This window comes from Anolis carolinensis, chromosome 5 (genome assembly GCF_035594765.1).
Source record: "Anolis carolinensis isolate JA03-04 chromosome 5, rAnoCar3.1.pri, whole genome shotgun sequence".
Lineage (NCBI taxonomy): Eukaryota > Metazoa > Chordata > Lepidosauria > Squamata > Dactyloidae > Anolis > Anolis carolinensis.
This window is the reverse complement of record NC_085845.1, coordinates 183,254,054-183,276,777: the sequence shown is the minus strand read 5'-3', so window position 1 is coordinate 183,276,777 and position 22,724 is coordinate 183,254,054. Positions and strand designations below refer to the sequence as shown.

The 22,724-nt window shown below is 37.6% G+C and overlaps 1 protein-coding gene and 1 non-coding gene across 4 annotated transcripts in view; both read left to right on the top strand.

The window, feature by feature from the left end:
• Positions 1-22,724, top strand: part of chrm2 (cholinergic receptor muscarinic 2) — a 200,715-nt gene that overhangs the window by 94,594 nt on the left and 83,397 nt on the right. The gene's annotated exons all lie outside the window — the stretch shown is intronic.
• On the top strand, positions 10,346-10,444 carry mir490 (microRNA mir-490). The gene has a single exon (NR_129980.1). It is a non-coding gene; the product is annotated as a microRNA mir-490 (primary transcript).

The following is a 22,724-nucleotide window of genomic DNA, read 5'->3' as shown; positions in this document are numbered from 1 at the left end:
GTCCCTAACACAATTGCTCCTGGTTTTTGTAGGTGTCTTATATGCTTTTGCAGTGTAATTTCTCTGTTAAAATTATTTAGTTTTTCTGCCAATTTGTATGCAGTTTTGATCTGCCAGCAAGTACATGTAATTTGCAAAACACATATGTTGTTGTTATTGTTGTCATTGTTGCTGCTGTTCTTGTATTGCCCATTGAATTCGTAATAGGAAGAAAAGCAAACACTGTTATTTTATTGCCCATTTGGATGAGAAAGCAAATAACTAAATTTCCACTAGACATCCTCATTAATTAAAATTATATATTTTTATTTTAAAATAACTTTTATTAGTATTACAACTGTAATTAATTTTGTACTGCTAGCAGGGATGACTGAAGAAGAGTACACAGAAACACTCTGAACTCATCTCTTATGTTTTTAAGGAAAATTGACACTCCATAAATTCAATTGAAAGGAATAGGGATTACTTTTTGGTCAGTGACTTCCGGACAGCTAGTTGATAATCTCATCTTAGTGAATACTGCTGTTTGATAGCGTTTTACATCCAGTCAAGTATTTACTTACCTAGCAAAGGGGTGGGCAAGCTGTGGTTTTCCCAGAAGTTGGTTGTATTAGATAAGGCTGATGGGAGTTGCAAGTTCCACAATATCTGTAAGGCCAAACCCTTAATATTGTAATGGAGCAGAGCTTATCTAAAGATGCCAGGAGTCAAACTTGGGACCTTTAACATGTAAGGGCCTCATCACACAAGAGCATGAATCCACTTTAAATCTGGTTTCTGCCTCCAGCAGTATTCTAGAGTTTGTAGTTTGTTGAGGCCCTGTCTGAATGAGCTGTTTAAAGGCCCCTCTCTAAAGTGGATTTAAAGTGAATTTAGAGTGGAAACAAACTCTAGTGTGATGAAGCCCTAAGTCATAACTTGTACCCCTGAGCTACAACTCTTCTATGATGTATTAGCATTTAGCATAGTGTGTTGTCTGTGGATAGTTCAACACATGGAACAGTGAACATGCCGAACAGTATGTGTATAAAATCTGTGGAACATGGTTTGCGTAATATATTTGATTAATGATTGCTGACTCCTTGTAGAATTGTTCTTCATATAAGGCTTCTGTTTCTCATTGCACCATTGAAATCTCTGCAATGCAGTACTCCAACAAAATACAGCATTAGAATTGTAGCTGAGTGTGACTTGCTACTTGGGAATTATGAATTCATCTATGCAGCAGCCAGGTTATCATTTGTCAGTCACTTTAATAACTGGGTCTACTGCCTACACCAGCCTTCTCTAACTTGATTCCCTGATTGTTGGATCACAGTCCTCATCAAATAGTTTGAAGGGACCTCGTAAGTTATCAGGTCTATCCCTCTCTCAGGGGGGAGAACCCCATCTAGAGCATCTCCAGAATGTGACTGTTTAGTCTCATCATCCCCATCCAGCATGATCAAAGGAGCAATGGGATTTGCAGTCCGTGTCAATGGCCATGCTGGCTGGATGAGCATAGTGTGATTCATTCACTTCATTTGGAGGGAACCAGCATGGGCAAAGCTGGCTCATTAGTGCTTTGCAACCATATTTTTGTCTAAATATGATTATGGCCTTGGATTTTTTTTTACCTTAATGTCTACTTAAGATGTGGCAGCAGGGTTTTTTTTTCAAGAAATATAATCTAAGGAGTGCATAGTAATTGAACTATGATGGGAAACTGTTTCTGTGGGGTTGTAGAAATATTTTAGCGATACGTACATTTCAGTTCAAACCACATTTATTTAAAGTGGGTCCCTTCTGATTTAATTTCCATTTACTTTCATAGAAATGTGTTTAAGACTGTAGTCTTATTAGATTGAGAAGATTTTTAATATAGCTGGGGAAAGATAATTATACAGTAAAGATAAAAATGTGAAAGACTTCTTCCCAACAATTTCAGCAGTGCCTGGATTTTCAATTATATATGTTTCAGTGAACATTTGAAATGTGATGAATTTTAATTTTCCCATGTGAACTAAACAGCCTGAATGATATCTGTGAGTATCTACTTGCTAATAGATAGATGCACACATGCACAGACAAGCACACAAGCATTCCTTCCCCAGTTTTATGACAGAATTATATTGTGCATGCTTTGAATTTCACCCACCTCCTCACCAGATGATCACAGTTCAGGACTCTTGGGTGATACATAACTTCCTCATTCCGTAAACCAGAAAAGGTTAGGTTACATTTGAGTAGATCCTGATTCAGAACATGAGGAATCTTGGGGCAAAATGGTGACTTTCCAAGTTTCACCTTTCACACCAACTGTGCTCCTCTGAGTCAGCACCATAGAATAAGTTTGTGTTTTGGATAAAGAAAGTTTAGTTTCACTATAGATTACAAGAGCTATGAGCAATTTAGTGCTTACCATGAGCATTACGATAAATTTTAATTGTAGCTATAACTCATTGGCTGTAAAGCAATGATATTCAGTGTGTTGGCCCATAGATTGGTGCCAGTCCAACAGCCATTGGCTGCCAGTTTGCAGTCAGTTTCCAAGACAGAAAGAAGCAGTCCTAGCTTATGGATGCAAATAGTACCAAACCTTGGCAAATGCAAGGGAGAGGGGTATTAATTGTGCTCCCACATCTGATGGCTTAAGAAACATATATCAGGATTGTACTCACTGAGGGAACTGCCCTGAAAAGGCAGGAAAAAGATTCCTCCTAAACATTCCTGAAAGATGGGCCGTTTGGCAGTGCTCTAGGCTACCTGTGAGCGTGGTGGAGTCTCCTTTTCTGGAGATTTTAAAACAGAGGCTGGATGACCATCTGTCGAGGGTGCTTTCATTGTGTTTTCCTGCATGGCAGGGGGTTGGACTAGATGGCCCTTGTGGTCCCTTCAAATTCTATGATTCTATGTCAGTGTCCTCATGTGCAATCCCTAGCACCTCCAAGTATGACTAGAAAATATACTTAAGGCCAGATTTCTCAATCTAAGTTGATGATGATGATGATTATTATTATTATTACCATATATACTCGAATATATGCTGACCTGAATACTAGTCAAGGCACCTAATTTTACCACAAAAAACTGGGAAAACTTATTGACTTGAGTATAAGATGAGGGTGGGAAATACAGCAGCTCCTGGTAAATTTCAAAAATAAAAATAGATACAATAAAATTATATTAATTGAGACATCAGTAGGTTAAATGTTTTTGAATATTTACATAAAACTGTAATTTAAGATAATAATAAGACTTTAATAAGACTGTCCAACTCTGATTATCTATATACTCGAGTATAAGCTGACCCGAATATAAGCCGGCCAGGACCCTCACTCGAGCATAAGCTGAGAGAGGCTTTTTCAGCCCTAAAAAGGGCTGAAAACTCAGCTTATACTCAAGTATATATGGTATATGTTTATTTATACCCCACTTGTTCTCTTCACAAGGATTCAACTCTCAGAGGCTTGTCTTTGAATCCTTCTTTTCCTGCATGTCTAAATTTCCATTTATTTGACCATGTTTATTATAGACCTAAATTAGGATTATCACTACATGAGAATGACCACTACATTAGAGTGAGAAACAACGTGGTTCACTCAATGTTGGAAATACTGGTACCCAGTAAATTTAGCTGGTGCAGATGGCGAAAATTTTGTTTTGTTTATTGTAAGCTCTCATCAAAATTTCTTGTGAAGTGGGACAGAAATAACCTGAGGGTGTTTCTTTAAAAATCCTGAAAGTGACAAGCAGCAAAATTGACATATTTGTTCATTTGTAGAGTGCCATAGGTTATATCCTCCCTCTGGTCAAGTATTCAAAAACATGATGTTCTTTTCCTTTTTAAGCTTGTATCCAGAAAACAAGTGGGAAACATTTAGGTCTCTACCTGTTGTTGGACTGCAATGACTGTAACCCATGCCAGAAAAGTCAGTGCTGTGGTATGATGGCAGTTGCAGTCCACTGGGAACTGGAAGGTCATCAGTATTTGACCCCTAGTAGGCAACATTTCCCTGCTAATGTTGTGTTAGACAAGTGGCCAGATATTGTACATGACTCTGTTTCAAGGATCTCATCAATTTTCTTGTTACAACACTGAGAATGCTGTTGAAAACCTAACCACCTTCCCAGAATCACAGTTCCATTTACAGTGGCTCAATTCTAATTCATTTTTTCCTCAAAAGGGAATTTGCTTTGGCATCAATGGTAATGTTTCTCTCACGGGGAATATCATGTGGAAGGGAGATGTATTTTCATCAAGACCACAGCATGTAATAGCAAAGAGTTAACCATGAATTGATGTATCAACATGCCTTCTAATTAAAATTCATTAATAGGGGGTAACCTTTCCACAGAAGCCTCTCATGACTGTCTAACCCACTCCCCTCATTTCTATCTCTGTCACCATCTCCTGGAAATTGTCACACTGCACCCTGGATATTATCTAGCAGTTTGGTGCCACAGCTTTTCATGCTGACAGTGTCATTTGGATTGGCAGCAACCAATAAGGGAACTGCCAGCACTGATATGTACAAAATCAATATATTTAACACTTCCAAAGCTCTCCATCTGGTAGTCTCCAGATATTCGGTGATGCCCTTAGACTGAAGTATTATACCAATCCTCAAAAGCAGTCATTGCCCCTTTTAACCCTTCTTTTGCCAGCTGTTTGTTCTGTCCTAGGTCCATCCACCTGTTTGCAGTAGCAATAACAGCATGAAGGAAGGATAAGTACTGAGCAATATTCAGTCACTATCAGCTTTGAATTATAACCTTTGACACAGAATTTGGAAGGTAACATGAAAGTCAACTGGGCATTACCCTTAAAATGAACCGTACTCCCTGCTGTCTCCTTTAGGACTTTGAGCAACTGCTTCTTCTTGTTGGCCTTCAAACCCAAGGTTTGCCCTTAGAGAAATCATCTCAGAAATTGACAGGATGAAAGAATGTGTGTTCTTCAGCACAATGCAGGCACATTGAGTTACAGTGACTTCTCATTAGTCCAATATTACTCAGAAAAAGAGTGACAATACAATAGGAGTTGGCTGGACTTTCAACAGACATAAGAACTTGAAACACTGACATATATATTTGCCAACAAATAAAAGAAGAGTAGATTTCTAAGTAGATTTAACCATTGGTGGCTCTGAAGTTTCTGTATAGTTTTGTGTGTGTGTGTGTGTGTGAGAGAGAGAGAGAGAGAGAGTGAGAGAGAGAGAGAGAGAGAGAGAGAGAGAGAGAGAGAGAGAGAGAGAGAGAGAGAGAGAGAGAGAGTGAGTGTTAGGAACTGAAGGAATATTTGAAAATATTTGGAAAATGGTCAAAGGACTTTTTAGTGCTGAGAAATCCTGATGGGAGTAATCCTGGATGGACGAAAATCTTTGCAGTTTGGGATTTGCACTGAACAAAATTTGCACATGGTTGTTTTGTGAAGAAAACAAAACTAAAGCTTTTGCATAGTAAAAGCATTTTTGCATGAAAAATAATATCACAACACAAAAAATAATAATTCCTGTATCAAAAATGCTGTTTTCTATGTAGAAAATGCCACAAGATAAGATTATTCTGCATAAAATTCACACCTGGTGGATTTCCATAAGAAAACAGCATTATCTACAGGGAAATGTTTATTTTCTCTCAGGAATTAATATTTTGGGGCTGAATATAAGTTTTCACACAGAAAATGCTGTTTCTGCCCAAATGAACCACATGTGAATAGAAATAGAAAGTGACAGCATTGTCAACACTGACTGCACAATGTTAATATTCAGCAGAAGGGTGGTGTAGCAAAACCATTGAATAACTACATGAGTATTGATAAATGGTGTAAGATCTTGGTCATAGTGTTCATGCATCCTGGCATTAATGAATGCATTGCAGCTCATGGATCCAGAAGGATCCATGAATGTTAAAGGAGATAATGCAATTTGACAAGTAGCTAATCAAATAAGATACCAGTGTTGAAGTCATTTTCTCTCACATCTATATATTCTTACTCTGTGTAAAAAGGATATAATGTCTTCTTTTTCACTCTCCTGGGAAATCCTTTTCAGAGAGGCAGTTGCCTATCCACAGCCTGAAATTCTACAATTCTGGAAGAGCCTTACCTCGCAATTATACTATTGTGTGATTGGTTGCTGAAGGCTACTGATGCTGTGTGCTTCTTTCGGTGTAAATGGGAGGATGGGAGAGAGGAGGGAGATCCCAGGCAAATTCTTGGAATAGTTAATAAAAATTGAACAGAGGCCAAAATTAAGGAGCACATTTGTGACTTTTTCGCTAGTAAATTTCTCTCTTTGCTGCTTCATCTCTAGGCAGGAAATTCTGAGCAATGTGCCTCAGCTGGTGCATTTGAGGCTAATATACTATTACAGTGATAATATCTGAGTGGAAGTGCCTGAATGCAATACAAATTATCTTTCTTCTCTGATAGGGTATCTTGCTGAGAATTCTCAGTACATCATATTTGAAGTACTAGCTTACAGCTCTTCTGAAGAGCTGGGGAAGGAGATAGGGGACTCTGAAAGAAACAAAAGAGGTGCAGAAGAAGGAAGACATGAATTTCAGCAACCCCCACCCCCAAAGAATGCAATCCATAGTCTTCTAATTTCTTTCACTGAGGAGAACTTCCTTTTTCCACATACGCATTCATTGAATTTCTTGAATGACTGCATTGAATGACTGCATTTCACAGATACTTCGTAGCTCTTGGAAATGGATGGATGGCAATATATTCATTCTGCTGTGATCCAATACATCCATCAGGTTGCTGCTGCCTGATGGAAACATTTCAAAAAACTCTCACTTGAAGAGCAATTTAGTTGATGGATTGAACACATCTTTATTATTTATTCTTCATTTCTCCCATGGCTCCGCTTTGGCCATTTCTTGTCACCGTTCATTAGGCAACTGTTCACTGGGCACTTTTCAAAATAGCTCCATTATTCCAGCAAAATGACTTGGATATAAATACATCTCATGTCCAGAGAACAATGGTTAATGGTAGAGGATCGATTTTAACTTCATGATCAGATTGTGAATCTTCCTGAAGCACCTCTTGGTAAGCAAAGTGAACTAGATATGCCATTGCATCCAACACAAGATGTCTGTTCTTACATTCTTCTAGATTACATAATTATTTCCACATGCAGGGTTTATGTTTCCTATAGATAGTCATCTTTCTGTTGAAGAAACTAAATCTGAGAACTGTTTTTTACATACCACAACTTTTCAACCTGGTTTTGTTGGACTGTCTTTCAGATGACTGGTAACTCCTGATATCTACTGTCAAATAGTTTTCATTTCTGGCTACTTTATGAATAGAAGATCTTTAAGAACCTTGATCATTCACAGTCATGCTTATGATTGGCAAACTCAAAGCTATGGCTACCTTAGTAGAATCAATCCATTTGTATTATACACTTGATTGAGCATTATCATATTTTCTCACTCATAACTTTTGTTTTTATTTAATCATATTGTGGAAAATATATATTTAATCAAAATCAAATACAAGTCATTGGTATGATTGCTTCCTCTCCCTCCCCATCCCAAAATCTACATATATATGTATATGTAATAAAACACATATACTTCAGAACAGTGCCTATAATAATTCTACCCTATTACACTATTTCCTCTCTGGTAAGATCTAAAGTCAGTTGTTCTTTTTCTCAGTTTGTCACTTAATGCTTTCTATAAGCTTCAGACATCTCCACCCCATTCTGTGTGTGTGTGTGTGTGTGTGTGTGTGTGTGTGTGTGTGTGTGTGTGATAGATAGGGAGATAGATAGTCAGATAGTCATTCTTGAGGCTTTTTCACATCAGAAATTAAATTTCCAGCCACTTCTACATAGGTTTTTTTTGGTGGGGTGACATATTAAAACACATTTTGATGTATGTCTAAGTAGTATTCAGTCTATGATAAGATCTCAGGGATCAAAATTATCTCATGACCTGATGATATCCCTGTAGACCGGACTTGAAGTGGAACTGCTACCAGTCTCATGGGTGGATGAAATATAAAGACCATATAAAGACACAACTTTCCATATAAAGTTGTTGTGTCTATGCTCAGGCTCAGTCAGGCTGTATAACCATCTGAAATTTAATAAGAGAAATTCAGGTTTACACAGTTATTTTTATTTTCCCAAGGCACAGGAAATTTCCTAGTAAACCTTTCAGGTAGACGTTGAGTTTATTAAAAACCAGTACACAGTGTCACAAAATACTGCCACTTTCTGTTAAATTGGTGTGAAAGAGAATGTTAACTACTGCCGATAAAGTTGTGTACTTCTACAGTTGCTGCCAGTTCACAGACAATTGTTTCTATGAAATCTGTTCTTCTGACTGAATTGGGAGATCTATAAAACCACAGTTAAATGGTTTGATGAACAATAGAGGTTGAATATCTCTTATTCAAAATGCTTCAGACCCTATGTATCCTGTATTTCAGATCTTTTTCAAATTTTGGAATACTTGGAACATTTAGGGACATTTTTGGAATCAAATATTACAAATATTTGCTCCTAATTGTTAGATTTCTCTGTTTTGTTGGGGTGGTTTTCCTGCAGTATCAACCCACCTGTGCTTTGTGGAATGTGATGATCTCAAAACCAATCTCTTTGTTAGAAGACCCTAAGCAAATTCTCAGTCTGTTTGAGTTGCTTTTTTGTAACACCAGGCCAAATTTGTGACCTAAGCAATAATCTCTTATCCCAAGAAATGCTAATGCCATTGAAAAGATTGTAATATACTTTAGAGGAGGATTGTGCACAGTTGGATGCCTCTTGTCCCCAAACTCCATTCCACCCAAGCTGCCTCAGAGCAAATGTCTAAAGTGATACTATACCACGGGAGAGAAATATCTAAAAATATTCATGAGAGAAGCAGAGTTTCCCCCAGGAAATGAAATATTTTTAGCATATATTTTTTCTATGAGGCATCATTGGTTTTCCTCACAAGAGCAGTGGCATTCATTTAGTGGGTGGATTAGGAAGTAAATTGTTATGGCCTAATCCTAGAGCAAGGATGAAGCAAGGAGAAATGTGTGCCTCCAGGAGACGGTTCCAATGAGCCGTCTCTCTAGGGCTCGTTTCCAGTGAATTAAATGCAATTTCCTTCTTCTTGAGGCTCTACCAAAAAGAAGAATCTACTTCAGACAAGCTTTTCATGCCATACCCTGAAGGTTACAGCCTTCATTTCATTGGGCAAAGGCATTCCTTTGGGGCAAGCATCCACTGGCAGGATACTTTTTGCCATCAAGTATTCAACTCCAGAGCTAACAGTTGAGATCCCATTAATTTGCACTATTTCAGCTGAGTGATTGTAAGAATGTATAGGTAATATAACATGAACATTTTGTTGGGTTGGTCTTTTTTTAAAAACATGTGACCTGCCATAATAATTTTAGTGCTTGCTGGAATGCAGAGTGGTTTAATCACTTTCATAATCGTGAAAAATGTCCACTAAATGGAGGGTGTTCAATTAAGCCATATTCTCTTTAATGCTTCTCATAAAAATCTCTCTGTCTTACAGGGCCATTTACCTATGTAAGTCAGAAGGTTCATTTGCCAAGCATGTGCCAATATCCTCACTACTCCTGGATTGCTGGATAGGAAATTCATCTCTTAAGACAATCTTCCCCAATTGACTGAAAGTAACTGCTGTAGTCTGAGGTAACTGTGTTAGTCTGTTGAAGCAGAAACATAATTTCGAACACAAGCCTACAAACTCCATAAAGAGTTTTTTCCCCCAAATCAAACCTGTTAGTCTTTCACAGTGTCACAATGAGACTGAAGTCCTTGAGAGCAGAGCTTCATAATGTTTAGGCAACATAGAGCTTTCTGATCTTTAAAGTGGTGCAAGATTCTCTCATTTTTTGGGCTACAGCTTCCACAAACCCTAGTGTCCAGGCATGATGAGAGTTGTAGTCAAATTAACCTGAAACTCTCCAGGTTGAGAAAGCTGGTGAAATACCATTCCTTTCCCAAACATAATGTCTTATGGTCCAAGCAACAAGTTACCTGGTTCACTGTGGTGCCTGCCATGTGCAGTTGAATATTGTAATGTGTGCATCTTGCAAGATATGCCTAATAATTGTCTTTTACTTAGCATCTTTTGACATTACCTACTTTTTTAAAGAATGTATTGGTATCAGGCATTTTCATGTCACATGTATCTGATCGTAAATATTGCTTTTTTTTAATTCCATATGATTTATTCTTAAATAAGTATACACAAAATTGCAAATTTTTTTGTGAAGACCAAAAGGGATTAAAATAATTGTTTAAAACTCATATCTTGGGAGTGAAAAGAAAGTGGCATGCAACAGACTCAAGTCCCCATGGAAACAATGCTGGTTTGATATGTTCATGCCTCAACACCATGGATCTCCAGGTGGGTCAAGATTATAGAGAAACACCAACCTGGAGGACTCCATGCTGTTGAGCTGTTCACAAGCTACAAGAACCAATTAAGACTTCTTCACCTGCCAGTATCCAGGTCAATTTGTTTACTACCAAAGGTGTTGGAATTATAATGTGTCTGTCCACATTGCTGAGAAATCAACAAACTGTGAAGGAGCAAAAGAAGTCTTCAAGGATTTGTCAACCAAGTTCTCAACTGGAAGACAAAAGTACAGAAGAACTGTCAGCATCAGCTGTCATTGTGATGTTCTTTCTGTGAATTACGAAGAATATTTACTTCTACCAGCAACCAGTGGAAAAATATTGCTGTCACAACATGTGCGTAAGCCTTATCTTATTCTGTATGTGTATCCCATCAAACTATGCAATGTAATTTTAAAAATGTGGTATGTATTAAAAAATGAACATCAGGTAGAATACCTAGACTACAACTTTCTCTTGAACATTAGGTTTTTCTGTACATTCTTTGTATATGTATTGAGGAGAACATTTACTTATGGGTCTCTCCCAGATATAGACACAGACATATGCGGTCTGGAATAGTAAGTCCAGATGTGAGTTTAATACTTCCATAAAAAACAAAGCATGTAAAAGTTATTTCTGATTGCAGTTCCCATAATCCCTCTGCCAACATAGTGATCATGCATGTTGAGGATCCTGAGATATGTCCACAAGCTCTTATGAAAACTACAACAGAGAGTTGATCTAGTTAAATCAGAGTGAGCAGCTACATGGAGTGGGGGACCACTTCTGCATGGCAGGTTGAGTTTCAGCAAACCCTAAGTGATATGATGCCACTTCTAGCTGTCATTTTTTTTTGGGGGGGGGGGGACTTTGCATGATTTTAGGAAGAAAACACTTCATTTTAAAAGACAGATTTTGGACCATTTAGGGACATAAAAAGTACTCAAAATTGGCCCCCCAAAATTTTTTTTGTGAGGCTAATTGCTGGAGAAGTTTTTTGAGAGGTTTCAAGGACCAATATTAAAGGTCCAAAAATCCACATGCAACCCACCATCTGCACTTTGCCCAACTCTGAGATAAATTAATATCTCTACTCAAAAAGACCACATGATACTATTACATTTAATTGATATGTATGTCATTAAAGATGAAATTAATATCAGAAGCAAACATTTTTAGCATAATCCAAATGTGTTTGTTATATTTGGGATTACTTTTAAAATCTCCAGAAGGCTTTCCCCCAAACATGGTTACTTTTAGGTTTAATTAATCTGTATGTATATGACATCCCTGTCTCTCTTTCTTTCTCTAAACTAGTATTTCTCATCCTTTGATCCACCAGATGTTTGGGATTTCAGCTCCCATAAGAAGTAACCAATATTGGCAGTGACTGGATATTCTGGGAGTCTGTCCAAAATATCTGCAAGACCAAAGGATGAGAATCACTGATGTAGTCTACTGTTGTTTAAATGCTGTGGGTGGTGTATGGGTACTAGAACTAAAGTTTTAATTGATCATTGGGGACATTCCTACTACTAAAGGATGCCAGTTATGAAAATCCCCCATTGAAGTAGTATATGTGATGAACTAAACAACAAACATGCATAATATTCCTCAGTGGCTAGAGTTTCTATTTTAAATCCATCTCTGTGATATAGCTGACAATATTGAATGGCTCATATGCAATAAATTGTAGGCATCTGATAGATGGCATTTGATGGGTACTTGTGTTTGAGAACATTTTACAGGGAATATGCAATAAAAATTAATATTTGACAGCTGTTCATGAAGTGCCATATTTGAAATTTTCCACAATCAAGTGGTTCAGAGACACCAACAAACTTGAAATGTTAAAAGTTTCAAAATATAACTTTCAAAGTGCACATTCATCACACCCGCCCTTTTTTTGGTTCAAATGTTTTTCATGAAAACATTGGATTATAAATTGGATTAATTCAGAAACATATTTGAACAATACCTGATTTATATTTATGGGAAGGTTCTGTTTATCTGATGAGTTAGGTACCGGAGCACTATCAGAAAGGAGAATTGGTTGAAAAATAGAATCCATGTTCTTTTAGGCTGCAAATGCATTTTGCCTGTTGTAAAGAAATAGCACACTATATTTCATTTTTGAGTGCATGATAAAGTTAAAATAGCTTTTGCCTGCTGCTGAAAAATAATTCAAGGAGGGGTCCACTCGTTCCATAGGCAAGCCTTGGGATCATGAAAATGCATGCAAACAGTTCCAAATGAGCTTCATGGGCAAGAAGTACTTATAAAAGAGCAGACCCCTTGTCAAATTAATTGAACATTTGTGAAATTTGCAAGCATTGCAAGAGCCAGAAAGAGGTGTCAAAAGATGGGGGAAGCCTGTATACCAGACACTGCAGGTTTAAACACACACCAGCAAGTGTTATATTTAAAGGTATTTAATGGAAAAAAAGACTCACCTGAATTTCAAATGTTTCAAAAGTGACATTTGAAAATGTCTAAACTTCATATAGCCATTTAAAGCTTCTAAATGTTGAATTCGTGAAAAGGTTTGTGTCAATACTTAAATGATAGTGATCAAAATTAAAATTCAAGATGTTGCCATTTTATAGTACATTGTGAGCACCAATTGATGTACTTTTGCTAAATTCTGAGTTTAATAATCTCACTTAAATTTAAAAGCACTGCAAATAGAATGAGGATTTGTCGACATTGGGGCATACCCTAGATCCCCACGATCCATTGTGGCTTCTAGTGAGTATCATGGGGATCTGTTTGTTTGTTGGGAAAAAAATTGCCTCATTTTGGGCTAAGTCAGAAGATTCACCAGAATATCCTGGAAACTCTGGAGTATCCTACATCTTTAAGGCAATATAGACAGTGGAACCGGATTCAGTTTGGACCGATCCACTATACAGAGTGTGTTGTGGTTTGTAAAGACATCATTATGGATGGGTTAGCTGGAAAAGTACGCGTTAAGAAGCTGATTGGCTGCACCTGCGAACAGCTAGGAATCTGATTGGTCAATTTCTCTGCCATGCTACTGGGGAACCGATTTGAGCAGGTTTTTACCTCAGAGTGAGTGTGTGTATGCTGACTGGAAACAGCCAGGAGAGAAGATAGCTGCCAGCTCTCAGAGGCCCTGTTATTTCTAAGGCACTGAGACAATTCTATGGACTTTAAAAGGACAATTTATTCCTACTGTTCTCTGTAAGCAATCAGAGAGACTATTGTAAATATTATTGATCTGTTTGATCATTTTGAAGTCAGTAAAGATCCTGTTAATTGTTCTACAAAGCTGAGTGGCACATCATTATCCTGCAGAGTGACTTTGGTTCACAGGTGGACATAAGAGCTTGTATTTAACATCATATACAATCCTTAACAGAGTGGACACTGGCACCTTGCATTTATAAGTACAGGGAAAGGGAATGAATTTTTCTGATATCAGCTTCTTGACCTATAAGATGGCTAGGAGCTCAGATACAGCTCTATGGATGGCTAAGATTGGTGGTGACAGTGGCATGGAGAAAACAAAATGTAGAACAGCAGAGCAGATCTAGACTTGAATCCAGAATGGCTGAGATTAACATGCTAGACTAGAGTGTCAAAAGTTCCAGGTTTTCGTACTCCCTCTTCTGGCCCATAAAATCACCCTGGAGCAGTCACTGCCTCCCTTACTGGCATACATAAAATGGTTGTTGTAATGATAAATTGTAAAGAGAGAGAGAGCCATATACAGACCGTCCTTAAGTTACAAACATCTGACTTACAAACTACTCATAGTTAAGAATGGTGATGAGACAATAGGAAGTGAGAGTAATCTACCCCTCAAAAGGAAAATTCACTCTTGAAAGAGTTAGCAAGGGGAAAAGGTGTCTCAACTGAAACTTGTTTTCACAACAAGCCAAATTTTTCAAAATCCAACTCTCACAGGGGCTGAAAGTGAGGTGAGAACTTCTACAGTGGTCTCAGTCTTATTGGTAGCCTCAACAAAAGTAGACACACTGGCACTATAGGATTTAACTATAGCAATATATACAGTATAACCCCCGTATTTGAAAAGATACATTCCTGGACTTGATGTGGGGACATACAACAGTGAACCCTAATTAAATGAAAACCCACAAATACTAGAGAGCCATGCTAGAAAACCTAAAAATGCATATTTTCTTAAGTGTGGATAGATGAAACCCCAGCCACCATTCTCATAGATACAGAGATCAAACTGTATAGATATATCTCATAGATTTAATGGATAATCTCATACTTTGCATTCAACGGTGATTTAATGGGTCTTCTCTAGTTGTAGCCAACCAAGAAGATTGGGGCCCTTATTATATAGTGAACCCTCAGCCTCATGTCTCATCTATTTTTGTTGTCTCCTTTTGTAAAGCATGGTTGGCCAACCATGCCATCTGTACTTTTTGGAGCTTTGTAAAAGAAGCAGTGTCAACAGTTGTCATTCATCATGGAGGGATGAGAGGTGACTGTTTCTTTATGCTTGCAACTGTCAAATGTGTAGGATGAAACCTATTGTTGCAAGGTTGTTTATCTCTCTTAATTGGAAAATGCTATTTGTGAGTTTTGCAGGAGGAGGAGAATGGGTAACTATAAATCAGAGGATGAACTTAAAGACACAGGAAGCCTTCCACATTCCCACCTATTGAACCATTGCCCACATAGGACCAGCCTGACACTAGCATGTCATTGAAATAAAGAATGACCCCCCTCCCTATACCCACAGAACAAGTACTCTATTTCCTCTACATACATCCAACAAAATGGGTCCTCTCCAGGAATTTTCTTGCTCATCCGGGTAATTCTATTGGTGGAAGTGACCATAGAATCTCACTGGACAACCTAGCTAATTCCTGGAGAAGATACATCACTAGGAATTTCCCAAGTCCTCCAGCAATATTTTATAGTAAATTCTGTGGTAATTTCAATAGGATTTGCTATTAACCATAGTTTTGTCTTTCCCCACATATTGATTTTTCTTCCAAATATCTTTGGGGATTTTTTCCCCATGGAGAAGGCTTTTCTCTTTCTTTGACCAAATTTGGAATGGAGGGAAAAGTACATGGTGGGAGGGGCTCTGACTAAATTTGCACTAGAATAGACCTATGGACTCAATTGCTGGATATTATGTCAAGACTTACATAAATCCAATAGGATTTATTCCAGTGTGCTGTATTTATTGCAATACAATTGTGCAATTTTAAAAGAATGATACGGTCTCAGATTCAATACTTTTTCAGTGACATTCTATGTGCTACAAAAATCGGTTCAGGATGAGCAGCTGACTGAGTGGCCATTTGTTTCTCTGAGCACTTCAAATTGCCTGTAATGACTGTGAAAGGCAAGAGGGTGCTAACCACGCAGAGTACTGCCAGTGCATTAGTCACTCTGGAGTGCTCGATTAGCATACTGCTGTGCTGGGGTAAGTGCCTGCATCAAGTGACTGATACTTACAAACAGTCAAGAAGTGTGTTCCTGGGGAGTTATGTCTTGCTGGACACCATAGCAAAATTGCTTCATATTCAGATGGTCTAGGGGTGGAGCAAAGAATGTACAGATTATTTTGTATGCATTATATGGTTATGCCAATGGGAGGATGCAATGGTAGGTGTGAGCGAGCAGCGAATTTGATATATTTAAAGTATAAAAAGGGAGCCATTGTGGGGCAGTTGTTTGTGCATTAGAAAAGAATTTTGGAGACTAGTGTTTGAATCTCTGCTTAGCCATGGAAACCCAACGGGGTGACTATGGGCAAATCTTCAGCTCAGGAGGAAGCCAAAGACAATCCCCCTTTGAACAAATCTTGTCAAGAAAATGACTTCAATAGGGTTGCCAAGACTCAGAAACAACGTGAAAGAATGCAGCAACAACAAAATGATAAAAATGAATGCATTTATAACTGTGTAATATGATTTATAATCTGGAGAAAGCCAATAGAAAGACAACATTTCTTCCACTGTCATCCAGAACTTGGAAATGTTGTGGGCTTCAATTCTTAGTGTCCTTCTGTATGTATGACCACTAGCCATTCTGGATAGAGGGCTCTGAAATGTCCCTTGAGTTGTGACAATTCAGAACAGATAAAAGGAAGTTGAGTTTGTCTTCCATATCCATAGATTCTGTATCCACAGATTCAACCATCCACAAATATTTTTGTAATAGTCCAAAAAGCAAGCCCTGATTTTGCCATTTTATATATGAAATGCTCTTTACTATGCCAGCACATGCCATATGACTTGAGCATATACAAATGTTGATATCCATGGGGGAACCTGGAAACAGCCCGTAGTGGATTCCAAGACCCACTGTACTTCTTCATTCTGCTCATAGCTAAGGAGTGAAATGTCCTGCCTCCGACTATTGTAATGTCCATCAATCTGGAAGGCATTTAGAAGGACCTGTACACATTCACGAGAACAAGGCTATCAATAACTACTAATTGTTTCAGGGAAATTATCATCTGTAAGTTCTAGAATACTTGCCTATTAAGTGGGTTTCTTGTAAGTGACCAGTTGGCCACTGAAGTGTGGGTTTAGACTAGATAAATAGGCCTTTGGCCTGATCGGTAATGGCTGTTCTTATTTATTTTTTCTGTCATGTGTATTTTTTATGTTGTCAAATGATGCTTTTAATGTTGAAATCAAGTGTGTGAGTTTGCAAGAGTAGGGGAAAACTCTAACAGTTTAGAATGTAGGATGAATAGGGAAATGAACAAACTCCACCCCACTCCATGACAACAAATCAAGAGAAAGACTTCTAAACGATGTTAATGCCATTAGTTGAAAAGGTGAGAATGCCTTCATGAATTCCCCAGGGTGAACTTTATCTTAACATGAATATTTAATCTTTTTAAAAAAAGATACATATTTTAAAATTCACAGGAATGTCAAAACCTCTCCAAAAAAAAAACAAAGCCTAACTATATTTTGATATATTACTCAGGGAAGTGAAAGTTTCAGTCATTTAAATATGCAGGCAACCCTCGACCTCCTCTGTGGGCTTGTGTCTCTCTAGCGTCCCTTATCCCTCTCTGCAATGCTTCATCTATAACAATGGTTTTATGTATTGTAAAGAGATTACAGTGCCTGATATTTTAATCTGCTTTGGAATTTCGTCAACTGAAAAGTGGTGCATGAATACAGGCAATACTTAAAGTAACCGCATCCTTTCCAACAATTTTGTAGATGAAAACTAAGAAGACATTGTAATACCCCATTTTCCCATAATGCCTAAATGTCTCACTGCATTATAACTGGGTTGGGATGAATATTTGTTACTACACATCCCTCCACATTCACTGGAGTTAGGGCTGCAATACCCACATGAAAGTGGGGAAACCATGGATTTCAAAAATGCTATTTTTTTACCTCAGATAACATTGCTTTAGAAAGCTCAGAATTCTCCAATGTAAGCCTACTGTCAATTTCTGGATAATTTAGAGATTCCTAGAGAGTACATATTAATCAAATCCATGAATAATTAAAAGATAAGCTTGCAAATGTGAAGGGGCAACTGTGTTCATTTCCAGGACAAAAAAAGAGTTTTTCTGAACCTCAGGAAACCCAATCACAAAGGTGTTTCTTCTTTGATAAGCATTTGTCTGTGCAGAAATGCACCTTATTTTTCCACAGAAAAATTGTGTTTTTCAGGAATCTTGCTTCCTGTACAGGAAATTTCGTTTTGCACAGAAATTGTGGCTTCCAGTTTATGCATGTACAAAGTATATTTAGTTCAGTAAAACAATGTATCCTTCTATGCAGACAAATACTCATACAAGAACTATGCAGGATTTTAAAAATTAATATCACCTCCTTTTCCCAAATCGTGTGCAGTAGAGTGTATAGTATAGAAAATCTTCATTCCTGCATATAAGGATGAAGATTGTGAAGAGTTTCATCCTTCTATTATACCATACAATCTCCATATTCATGGGGGAATATGATTCAATATCCAAACAAATCTGGTGGGTCTTTGAAACCACAGAAAATAGTGAACCCTATATTTTGACTATGCTTGAGTCAGAAGCACACCCTAGAATAGAGGACCTAGAGAGCCCCACAAAATTTCATTTTTGTGACTCTTTAGATCCTTCAGAGCAATTGTATGGTTTTCTTGGATTAAAAGAATACCATGAAATCAAACTGGAGAACATAGAGAGGCCCACAAGCACTTCAATTTGTGGACATCTCTGAGTCCTCTAGTGTTATTCTATGGTATGCGAGGGTTGGATGAATATCATAGAATCACACAGGAGGACCCAGAGAGACTCACAAACTCTTCCAGGAGAAATGCTTCTGGAGTGACACAGTGGATTGAGTCCATGGATAAGTCGAAACGTACTTTATATTATTGAAGACAATGATGGCTTCATCTACCTTGGGTCCCCATATTTTTGGGGCTGTGACTCCCATAATCATAATCATTGTTGAGGATTATTAGTCAATAATATCTCAGGATGTGAAGTTAAGGAAAATAGTTTGTTAAGATGATCAGTGGTATGCCATATATTTATAGTGACAGCTGATATAGATGTAGCTGGACATAGATAAGCTCTGTACTAACATGCCTGCCACTGATTCAAATGTCAAGACAGTGTTGGGCTAAAGATAATCCAGAAAACATGACAATCTAACAGTAATAATAATATATTGGTATTGAGGATGACATGATTGCCCTATGGCAAATGTGGAAAAGTTGAAGGAAATAGCAGTAGCAAGACAAACAGTTTGTTCTTGCGGTTGTTGCTGCTGCTGATGTCATTGCAGATATATATTCAAAATAGGTTCACTTGGATCTTACTGATAGTTAAATATGTATATTCTTGTTGAAATTTTGGAGCTGTAAGAAAAACAATCCTGAAAAATGGAAAAGATAATATTCCATGATCAATTTTTTCAGATTGCACTTCTAGAAAGAAAGAAAGAAAGAAAGAAAGAAAGAAAGAAAGAAAGAAAGAAAGAAAGAAAGAAAGAGCCTGCATGCAGCATGATTTTTAATGGGAGAGAAGTTTATTGCATCTTCATATTTTCAAACATGAATAGACCTGTTGAATTAGTTATTAATTTGGTAAACAGGTACATATATAGATTTGATCGATTCATTGGCTGTTTCAAACTGGCAGTAGGATCAGACTGTCATTCCCTTAGTTGAAAGCTCAAGGAAGTTCATGTGCAAACAATGCCTGGCTGCAGCTCTTAGATATCCATCTCAGGAGCATGTGTATTATTTATATTACCAGCTGGAAAATACAGGGATTTGAGGCTTTCCATTGCAAAGTGTATGCTCTAATTTCTCAGAGGGACCTTATAGCTCCAATGTTAGGCGCATTCTAGAATTTTGCTAGACTTTAACCTACCAGATGGAACTGGTGGCTCCTATTCTAGTTGCGTAATGAATTAACTCTAGGATTTATTCCATACTTTAAAAATCTTCCTAAAAGATAATGAGTTCTTTGGATAAATTGTTCAGTATGAATAATACAATCCTGAGTGAATTCACCCAATCCTAAACATGGAAAGCCACCAGTTGCCCCTGGAATAATTGGGTGAGAGTTTGGAAAAGTTATTGTTTGGACTACTATCCTCAACACCACTACTACCACCTGCAGCCAGGATGACCACTGGTCATACTAGTGGCACTATATTCATTTGTCATAGATTAGATAAAATAGCCAGATACAAATAAGAAACTGTACTCCTGATGGTACAAAAAGGAGAATTTCAGCAGGTACAATCTAACTTCTCCTAGCATCAGGCACTGAATATGTCAAACATTTTCCTACATCAGTCAAGGTCACTAAGCACCCAGTCTTCTTTATCTTATTTTGAATCCTGGATCCCCTGGTCTACTACTGCAATGAGCTTAGGGCTCATTTAGAAAACGAACCTAACCTGTATCTTTTTATTATTCTTCAATTGTATTGTCTTTATTATTTTTATTCTATTTAGATTTGGCTCAGGTGTACAATGTATTCATACCTATCACTGGGTCCCTTTTGCCTCCAAATTAAGGTAGCCAAGCCTTGTAGCGACATATAAAAATGATAATTGTTATGGAATTTCACAGCATATGGATTGCGGTTAGCAGGGTAATTCATCGCAGCTGGCGCCTGCTGCGTTGTGATATGAACAGTATGTGCTCTAACTGACTAATCAAGCAGCTCCTTTAAAAATATTTCTAATCTGAGGCCACAGGAGCTTAGTAAATAATACAAGTGCCACAGGTATACATCTAGTAAGGAAACAAATGTGATTCTGGCCAGAATTTCTTTAACAGAAAATTTGGTAGCCAAGGCAGAAATAATGCAAAAAAGAAAGAAAGAAAGAAAGAAAGAAAGAAAGAAAGAAAGAGGTTCTAAACATAAAAATTGGAATTAACGATATGCACATGGGACAGCTTGGTCATATAAGCCTTGCATAAGTAGACAAAAAGATTTGAACCTTCAAGTGACTATTTCAAGAATTATTCCAAAATGCACCTAGTGAAAACAACACAGATGGAAAGAATATTCAAATTGAAAAAGGCTTCTTGACATTTTCTGTGCAGCGAACAACAATGAAGATCCTCCATCACTAGAACACCATTGCAGATATATCTGCCAATGCCATTCCCTTTTCATTGCCCCCAAACCTAATCCTTAAGCCACCTCAACAGAAAGGTTTTTAATCCTTTGCATTATTTTGGTCACATGGCTGTGACTGCTCTTCTTTTCACCCCATCATGCATGACATAGTTTCTGTTAAATGGGGATGTGATAATACTGAGATACTGACATGCAAGTATCTGCACACATGAATCTTCTCTTTTTCTTTCATTAAAATTAACCCAGGGAAGATCCACTTCCTAGTGGGATTGCTCACTTCCCACCAACCTCCACTAACCCAAAACACAGTGAAGAAATGCCACATAGAGAAACAACCACATGCCTAAAAATTTGGATTTTCTGCAAAATGCAAGGTTTTTTAAAGCAGATTAAAGCCCAAAGAAATGCATTGAAAATGAATTGCCATAGATGTCATGCATCAGGTTCATAGTGCCTACAAGGGGAGCAAGGTTTTTTTTAGTCCATGTAGACAAGCCCACAAATTCACTGGCTCTGGGCTAATATTATTCTTGCCATGAGGAGTTGAATTCATTTCAATAATTTGCATGAATTGGTATTTTTCTTTGTTGTTTCAGGACATTATCTTAATTTAATATATCTCTTGAAACAGCAGGTCTGGGGCTCTTATCCAGATGGGGATGATGGTTCAAGCCTCCAGGCTGACAGACATGTGCAAGTCGAAATCAAGTCCCCTGTACTTACAGTAGAACAAAGTGGAAGACAACCTCTGTCAGCCTTTAAAAGTATTCTCAGGTTCAATCCTTATGCCTTCCCCAACAGTGGAAATCACAGCATAATCTCCTGAGCTCAACTTGGCATGATAAGATGTACAACATAAACTCTGCTGCCATTCATCATTCTCATGCCTTCCCTTTCCAGGCCATTTCACTTGAGCAGTGGACGTGCGCAGCAGTTAGCAAGAGATAAGCTTATCACTGAAGCTTAACAGCTGATGAGCTCACCTCCATTTATGGGCACTTCATCTGCCTGGCCAGAAGGCTCTGTCTCTCCAACTTGATCTGTAGCATAGTGCAGCAAAGATAACCTCTAAAGGGGAATTTCTCTTTCTTTGGATATTCATGGAGTGGGAAGGGGCAAGGATTCTCGATTAGGTTGAAAATTAGGACTGCAAGAAGTAAGATTGTTGTTGCAAAAACAAATGCTCTTTGCTCACTTGTATCACGGAGAAAATGACTCCTGTTCATAGAAAAATTGGGACAAAAAGTGGGTGGGCAGGTTACTATTCTGTTTGATTCAGAATTGGATCCAATAAATACAATTGTTAAGAAGCAAACATTCCACAGATTGATTTGAAATTGGATTTGACAAAGAATGTCTATACCCAAAATTACTCATTTTTTTTTCTTTTTTGGGTTCAGTTCTGAAATTCAGATCCATGCCTCTAGTAGGAGCAATGAGTGTATTTTGTGCAGAAAACACTGCTCTTATGCAGAAATAGACTGAATTAGAATGTGCTCACAATAGAATTTTGTGTGTCTTAAAATTAATATTCTCAGTCTAGGATTTTTCTTACCAGAGTTTCTTGAGATATGAGAAACATATTTTTGACCACTTTTGGATAATTTTAAAAATTCTTATCTTCCCTTTTCTTTCTTTCTTTCTCTTTCTTTCCTTCTTTCTTTCTTTCTTTCTTTCTTTCTTTCTTTCTTTCTTTCTTTTTTCCCTTCTTCCCTTCCCTTCCCTTACTTACATAAGGCTATAGGGACAGAGGC